This window comes from Globicephala melas, chromosome 1, assembly GCF_963455315.2.
Source record: "Globicephala melas chromosome 1, mGloMel1.2, whole genome shotgun sequence".
In the NCBI taxonomy this organism is placed as follows: domain Eukaryota; kingdom Metazoa; phylum Chordata; class Mammalia; order Artiodactyla; family Delphinidae; genus Globicephala; species Globicephala melas.
Window position 1 is genome coordinate 40,990,941 of NC_083314.1, and position 9,291 is coordinate 41,000,231.

Genomic DNA, 9,291 nt, shown 5'->3' on the forward strand with positions numbered 1-9,291 from the left:
GAGTTCTGATAGAATTGTTGTACCACGAGTTATTTTCAATTAATTTTGTGGGAACACGGCCGCAGAGCTCACTTTTGAACGTACGTGTGCGTCGTCTGTGTCTGTCGCTATCAAATTTAGTATAGGACTCTAGATTCTCGGAAAACATTACTTAGGTGGAGAACCCGTTCAAGAGACACACAGAGAGAGAACTGAGGAAGAATAAAGTGGAGGGGGAAAGGAATAGTGGAGGGGGAAAGGCCTGATGACCGCTTTTATAGGCTGTTTGGGAGAGTAGTGGAGCGATTTCTTGGGAAGGCTTTTCCCCCCCCCCACTTGTGTTAATAAGAAAATCAGATGCATTTGAAAAACACTTTTTCCCTCCGTATACATATAGTTGATTTCCGTTATTTGTGGTAGTTATGTTCTATAAAGTTGATACCAGCCAGGGTTCTTGGCCTTCCCCCAATCAATAGAAATTGATAAGAGGCCAGATAAGGAATTCAGGCAAGGCTTTATTGGGGCCCCTGCTGCAGTAGGGGGGAGCGAAAACAAGTAACAGTTTCCCTTGTTTGCTCCCCAAGGTCGGTGGTGACCTGATTCCTTTTGTGGGGTGAGGGTAGGAGTCTGTGCAGTGGTCGGGCTGGAGGGGCTTAGGTTGTTTGCCCACCCCTTTGGTGTTGTTGAGTGCAGTATGCATGTGCAGTGCACCTTTTTTGCTCCCCGCTCTTCAGAAGTGGTAGTTGGGTTTTTTCAGTCTTTTTGTATCATGTCCATAATTTGCCCCAACTGCTCAAGCATGCACACAGTTATTATTAGTCCTTTAGAGTTTCTTTGTATTTTGTTGCTCAAGGAGATGTTTGTCCAGGTGCAAGCACGGCAGCAAAGTGTCCTAGGTCCCAGCCTGTCTCAAAGTTACTGCCAACACTGAATTAATAACTACTGAACCATTGCTCCTAAGGTAAATACAGTTAGGTTCCCCCAAGCCACTGGTCACATTTTAGTCACTAAATCAATACATAACCTTGTTTTATCTGTGTTTGTTTAAAGACACTTTATTTACTATATATTTTTGATTCAGTAACATTGAATTCATGACCAATAGCACGAATTCATACCTGAGTGAAGCATATATAACACATGTATTTTCTCCATAAGGCACATCAAGGACTCTAGGAACAATAGACAGCATTTCAGCACTACCTTTGGGGGCCATTTTTAACATATTTTATTTTTTTCTTTTCTTTTATTTCATTTCATTTCATTTCATTTTCTTGGCTGCACCCCACAGCTGTGGGATCTTAGTTCCTGAACCAGGGATTGAACCCCAGGACCTGGCAGTGAAAATGCGGAGTCCTAACTACTGTACCGCCAGGGAATTCCCTGGGGGCCATTTTAAACAAGAAAATCCCTAAGAAAAAAGGCACAAAAATGTGAAAAGTGTGGCACTAAATAGACCATGAAGAGGACACTTGTTTATGATGTGAGAGCTGAAACAAGAAGGCAGCACTTTGCTTCCCTAGACCTCTCCTGGGAACATGCACGTTAGGCAATCAAATTTTTGCCACTCTGCACATGTCCACGAATGACTGCAAAAGCACTGCAAGTATTGATGGTGGACAAATGATTGTCCACCGCTAAGTGGGTGGACACACCACCTAAGCCAGCCCTCGGGCCCAAGCCCTGGACCCACCCCTACCCTCACCCTGTATAAGGAACCAGCTCGCCTCCCCTACTCGGGGAACAAGCAAGGGAACCTGTCACTTGTTTTTGCTTGTTTTTCCCTCGTGCTGCACCAGGAGCCCCAATAAAGCCTTGCCTGAATTTCTTGTCTGGCCTCTTATCAATTTCTATTGATTAGGGAGGGCAAGAACCGTGGTGGGTAACAGCATGATTTTACTTTTTTTTTTTTTTTTTGAGAATTATCCTGTAACAGTTTTGCAGTTCCCACTGAGATGCCCAATGTATTCATCTGACAACCAGTTGAACTTCACCACCAGACAAGTACACCTCATGGGTTGCTAAATCCAGGTACTTCTTTTCTTGCTCCCAGAGGTGAATCTGAAGGACAATAGAATTCTTTAGGTCTCTGTTTTCCTCACGTAAATTTTCTCCTCCACCAATTTTTGGGGGCTTATATGTGGCCAATAAATTATTTCCCCTTCATGGCAGCAAAGATCAGGAATTCGGTTGTATGGTCTGACCACATTGGTGGGCTCTGTAAAAGGATTAATGATTTATAGAGATCTATTTTCTGTTGAGTGAGAGACAACAGAGAATCTGGTTTGTTGGCTTTGTTTGTTTTTTCATTTGTCCATTTTCAGTTCAAGAATTCTGTGTCTACTGGGAAGAATAACTCTTTGATACCTAGAATAGTGAATTTTTATGTTTTACGTTTCTATGTTTACTCTTGACCCATGGCTGAAATTGTAAAATAAAAGCCATAAACTCTCCATATGCCTGTGTGTCTATGTGTCTGTTATTTCTAAAGGACTTTACCTCTCATTTTGTGACTATGAGATGTCTTACATCAGGATGGTACTCATAAATTAAATTATAAAGTTTATTAAAGGAGCTCTGTTCTGATTGGTTTATAAAGGTAAATAAACACATATAAATTTAACTTCTAACATTATCTGAAAACAGACATAGAAATACTTTAATGTGATATGCTTAAAATAAAAATATATTATTCTTACAGAAACTAACTCAGAAATGTTTTAAGAATCCAAGTTCAAATAATTAAGGTCAATCTCTAGTGAACAGGTGGTTTCTTTTTTGAAATAGTTTGATGGTAATAAGAAATGGGTGGGGTGAGACACTGATTGATATCTCAAAATACCATTCCATCATAATTGCATAGATAGCCAGGGGCTGAGGCAGTGAAGAAGAATGGTCAGGAATGCCTCAGCGTTCAAGGTCTCTACTAAAGGGAAACGAAATATTTCGGGCAAGCATACAGAGATTCATCTGCTGCTAAGGGGACTGCTTAAAAGCTTAGGAACTTGAATCAGTTGAGCGGAGGTGTGAGTAGTTAATATGGCAATAAGTGTGAGTTAAACCTCTCCCAGAGGCTCTGATGTTTGAAAGGAAAGGGCAGTGCTTCAGAGTCCACATTCTATGATATGAGGACTCTCAAGAATTCATTGCCCACTGGGAAGGAGAACAGCTCTGTAATAACTGGACGGGTGAGTTTCTGTGTTTACTCTTTTTTTTTTTTTTGCTGTACGCGGGCCTCTCACTCCTGTTGCGGAGCACAGGCTCCGGACGCACAGGCTCAGCGGCCATGGCTCACGGGCCCAGCCGCTGTGCGGCATGTGGGATCTTCCCGGACCGGGGCACAAACCCGTGTCCCCTGCATCAGCAGGCGGACTCTCAACCACTGCACCACCAGGGAAGCCCTCTGTGTTTATTCTTGAACCATGGAAGTTGTTCTTGCTGCCAAAAACTAAAGTAGGTAAGACTCCCTCTCCCTTCCATAGAACTGCCAGGGCTGATTATGGAGCAGAGAGGAGGATGGAGAGGTGCAGTGGCATGAAGTCAGTGACTGTCTCTCCTCTCAAGGAATAAGTCACTAGTGGAGGCACTTTTCAGAGTGTGACAGAGGTACAGAGAACCTCATTAAGGAATTAAGGGCTCTACAACTAGGCATAGAGATGACTAGAGCTATGGAAATGTGGCAGAAGATAAAATAATACTCAAAAATATGAATTTTGTAATGCCATTTGCAGCAATATGGATGGACCTAGAGATTGTCATACTAAGTGAAGTAAGTCAGACAAAGACAAATATCATATGAACCACTTATATGTGGAATCTAAAAAAATGATACGAATGAACTTATTTACAAAACGGAAACAGAGTCACAGCTGTAGAAAACAATCTTATGGTTACCGGGGGGAGGGGATAAATTGGGAGATTGGGATTGATATATACACACTACTATATATAAAATAGATAACTAATAAGGCCCTACTGTATAGCACAGGGAACTCTATTCAATACTCTGTAATGACCTATATGGGAAAAGAATCTGAAAAAGATTGGAGATATATATATAACTGATTCACTTTACTGTACAGAAACTAACACAGCATTATAAATCAACTATATGCTAATAAAAATGTTTTTAAAAATATGAGTTTTGAACAATAGCAAAGAGACTTAGGGATTTGAAAACAATTTTCAGATAATTCTGAGCAGGGGCTTGACCATTTCAGCTGTCTAGTCTGGGATGTCTAGACTGGATCAGCAAACAAGGCAGAGCCAGGATTATGAGAGAAGAAAAATCCGGAACAGACTGAAAGAGAAACATTACACATCTGGAGAAGACCTTCACTAGTTTCTAGAGGACAGGAGGAATCAGAAATTTATACCACATTGGTCAAAAAGTACAAACTTTCGGTTATAAGATGAATAAATTCTGAGGCCTAAAGTATAGCATAGTGACTATAGTTAATAAAAATGTATACCTGAAATTTGCTAAGATAAATATTCTCACCCTACACACAAAATGGTAACTAAGTGAGGAGATGGATAGGATATGTTAATTAACTTGTGATAATCGTTTCAAAATGTTTATATATATCAAGACATGTTGCACACCTTAATATGTACAATTTTTATTTGTCAATCATACCTCAAGTTAACACCATAACAAGAGTGTAGCACTTCTAGTTTGTTAAGTTCCAATTTAAATAATCTTTCCAGATATTCTTATTGTTATATCCCTATACCAGGTGGACTCCAATGACATTTGCAGTTAAAGTTCATTCACTCTTTCATTTTTTCATTTATCCCAACACCCAGCTTAAGAAATAAAGTATTAAAAATGTGGTTGAAGCCTCTTGGCACTTCACCCACAAGTCCTTCATCTCCCCAGACATAACTACTGTCCTGATTTCCATTCCCATATATGCTGTTATATTTTTCTGTATAATAAGTATTCCAAACATTATATAATGTTTTATGTAACATATTTTAAAACTATATGTAAATGGCACACTCTGTCTGCAACTTGCTTTTAAAACTCAACATTATATTTTAAGATTTACCCATGTTTATCCCTCTAATTCTGGTTCATTCATTTTTCAATAGTGTACATTATTCCAACTACAAGTCACAATTTATTAATCTTTTATTCTGTTGATATACATTTATGTTGTTTACTGTTTTTGCTATTATTACTAATGCTATAATTACTAATAAATGTTCTTATATGTCTCCCTGTTCACATCTGTGATGTTTCTTTGCATGTTCCCAGGCGTGGAATTGTGCTGATGGTAGGAAATACATCCTCATCTTCACTACATATTGACAAATTGCTCTCCAAAGTGGTTGTACTTTCACTTGGCATGTATAAAAATTTCTATTGCTCCAAATACTAATTTCATTTGTATTCCTAACAAAATTTCTAATAAGAATTTTGTTATCTCTATCCTTTTCATGATTAAGACAAGAACTTTAGCAGACTTTTTCATTAAACACTGCTGCCCATATTTCTTGATTTTTTTTTGTTCCCTCAACACTAGTTTTTTAATCGTAACACCAACATATTTATAGCAACTTCTTTGCCTCTTTATTATTGTTAAAAATCAAAATTCAACTGAGGAAATTTGAAGATCTAACTGGCTTTACTCGAGGATTCATGAATCAGGCAGCATCCCATCAAACAGACAGAAAGGAGTTCTGAGGAGCTGTACGAAATGGAAGGCTTTTGGAGGCAGAAAGGATTGAGAAAAGGAAGTTTCTAGCAAAGAGTGTGTTGTTTCAGGCAAGGTCACCTGCCTTCGGGGGACAGAAGGGTTCTATTGCGCAGACTACCTTGCTAGTGCTGACCAGGTAATTTCAGATTGACTGGTTAAAGTTTACATTCCTGGGAGAGGCTGAAACTGCAGTTAGGTTAGGTATTAAGTCTTGATTTGCTGATGTGGTGCTTAGCACAGACGAATCCATTTTGGGCCCGTTGTGTCATTTTTAAAACATTGTTTCTCTTTTTAGCAAATGTCTGTGGGTGATAAAATCTTTTTGTTTTTGTGTCACTGATAATACCTTCATTTTTGGTTTCTCTGTGAGTGACAGTTACCAAACTGTGTTTTATTTGCCTCCATTTCTCCCCAAGTAATCCCAGACCAGAATCAGGTCTTATATTGGTGGTTTAAGCTTATCTAGCTATGCTATTAAGAAACACTGCAGATCCAGGCTTTGAGCTAGTGGACCACTTGACCAGGTCTGGGATATGAAACTGTCACCTTTCTCCTGCCTACCTCCTAGCCACTGTCACGGCTCTGGAAGCAGTCATTGCAGCGCTTTTCAACCTTTTTTTCATAGGTGCAGAAGCCCCTAGTTTCAGCAGTGAGACTGCATCCATCTCTTGTCTTTCATGGGAGGACTTTTGGTCCATGTTAACAAGCAGGAACAGAATTCTTAGATGGAGAACGCTGTAGGCCTCAACTTTGGTGTTTCTGGGCCTCAGAGAGGTTTATATTGGTTCCAAGCATGGTAGTTTATTTGTTTGTTTGTTTCTTGGCTTTGTTTTGTTTGTTAATTTCTGTTTTTATATTTTATCTCTCATTGCTATGTGTTGGAGCAGAGGACATTTCAATGCAAGAACTTATATCTTAGCTGGAAGTACAAACATATTGTTTTATGTAATATCAGAAACAATTTCTTTATAAGCTCAAAGTATATGCCTCCAGAATCATGAGGACATTGATAATCAGTGTAGCACAGGAAATGGAAAGACTTGTAAGTGTCAAATAAACCTGGGATTTAACAGACCTGACACTTCCAGATGTGGCATGGGGCAAATGTATCACCTCTTTGATAACAGTTAGCTCATCTCTAAAAGGGGATAATAATACTTATGAAATATTGTGAGGATTAAGTAAAATGATAGCTGTGAAGTATCTGTTATAAGACACAGGCAGAAATGTTTATTTTGCATCAACTTTGTATGCAAAACAAACTGGAACATAAACTTGGTTAAATAAACTACACATACTGAGTAGATAATACACATATAACAGAGGTTTATGCAGACACTTTGGGAAACAGTACAGAGGAAATTAAACACAGAAGATTAAAATGTTATAATGTCAAATGAAAAGTAATACAGTATAAATTCAATACATAAGATATCCACCTGATCCTCTCAGGTTTTTTAAGACAAGGATGGGTATACTAATGTATAATAACCTATTTTGGGACTTCCCTGGTGGTCCAGTGGTTAAGAATCCGCCTGCCAATGCAGGGGACACGGGTTCGACCCCTGATCCGGGAAGATCCCACATGCTACAGAGCACAAGCCCGTGCGCCACAACTACTGAGCCAGTGCTCTAGACCCTGCAAGCCACAACTACTGAGCCCACATGCCACAACGACTGAGCCCGCATGCCACAACTACTGAAGCCTGCGCGCCTAGAGCCCAAGCTCTGCAACAAGAGAAGCCACTGCAAGGAGAAGCCCTCATACCACAACGAAGAGTAGCCCCTACTCTCCACAACTAGAGAAAGCCTGCGCACAGCAATGAAGACCCAACACAGCCAAAAATAAATAAGTAAATAATAAAAATAAATTAATTATAAAATTTTTTTTATTATAACCTATTTTGAACTATTGATGATATAAATGTGTCCAATTCTTCAAGAAACATTGTATCCTTTGTTAAAAAAAACCCCTCCCAATTCGTGAAGTTACATAGTCATATATACATACATGTACATAACATCTATATATTAATATGGGGTATAAAAATTATTTTTGCCCTTTTGCGCTTAAAAAACAAGATTTGGCAATATGTGGATTGCAAGGAAAAGCTAAAAAATAAAGATGAAAATCCAAATAAAGTTGAAATTTGTCTTTCAACTCCCACACATGTTCTTATACTTCACTCTCAACCTCCAAATTCTGGAACATGTTTCAGTATAGCCTACCAACTCTCTTAATAAAAATATCTCGGGTTGTCATGGTGACATAATTCTCTCCCCTGCAGAACCTAGTAGTCTGGTACAGTGGCTTCCTAACTCTTTATGGTTATGAAATCTTACCTTTCTTTTTTTCATGCCATTTCTAATTTTTTCCAGCCTAAGTTATATCTGACCTGCCAGAGTGGTGGCATATTAAAGATTTAATTTGGAGCAGGCCAGGTTTCACAAATGGTCTCACAATATCCAGTAAATTGGACTGCAAAGCTGATGGAATTCTCCATAACGATATGTTCTGCAGTGATCCTTGATGAAAACTTTACAGCATTCAGCCCTTGCTAGAATTTCTCAATTCTTTCCTAACCTGTAAATGGGCTGATTAAATTAAGAACTCTTGATGTTCAGGCTTTCAAAACAGAGGTACAATGATAGAAATTTGGTAGTCAGGATATAAAACTCATGTTAGCTCATCTTTTCGCTCTACCCCCAAACCCTTTCCTGTTCTGATCCCCCAGTCCCAGAATGAGGCCTTTGCAGGTTTGTGAGTCCCTATAGTACAGATACTTGTGAATGTTATGGAATTGAACTTAGCTCTGACAGATGACCTTGCTGCCTGGCTTGGTCTGTTTTTGGGCTCCTACAGCTATCTTTCTGGGAAGCTATGAAAGAACAAGGACAGATCTCAGCAGGGGTTCCCTGGACACAGAGAAGAAGGAAGAGGCTGAGAAATGGAACAGCAGAGGAGAGCATGAGGAAGCTACATGTAAGAAAAAGTAAAAATGCTCTTTGTGGTTGTCTGATACCCATTTGAGGACAGAAGCCGTGTCTTTTGTTTATCTAAATAATGAGTAAATAAATGGATATTTTATGGTATTTTACCAAGTATTTTGACTCTGCCATGCCCAAACTAGATATTTAGCTGTAAGCAGTATGTACCTTTAATGAAGGTTAACGTCAAGGTGTAAGTTGTTTCACATTATTCTCTTTAATTAATCTTTAGTTCATAGTTATCTAAACTTGGGAGATTTGGGATCCTAGAGGTCAAAAATATTTAAGAGACTCTTTGATTTATTACAATATTTTGAAAAATCTAATAGAAACTGAAGAAAATTCTACAACAAGGTAGCAAAGCTTTGCCAAAAACTCAAGTTTCTTTTAGTGTTAGTGTTACAAAAACTAACAAAAAACTGACTCAGCCATATGCATACATATGTCCCCATATCCCCTCCCTCTTGAGCCTCCCTCCAAGCCTCCCTATCCCACCCCTCTATGTCATCGCAAAGCACCGGGGTGATCTCCCTGTGCTATGCAGCTGCTTCCCACTAGCTATCTTTTTTACATTCGGTAGAGTATATATGTCGATGCTACTTTCACTTCGCCCCAGCTT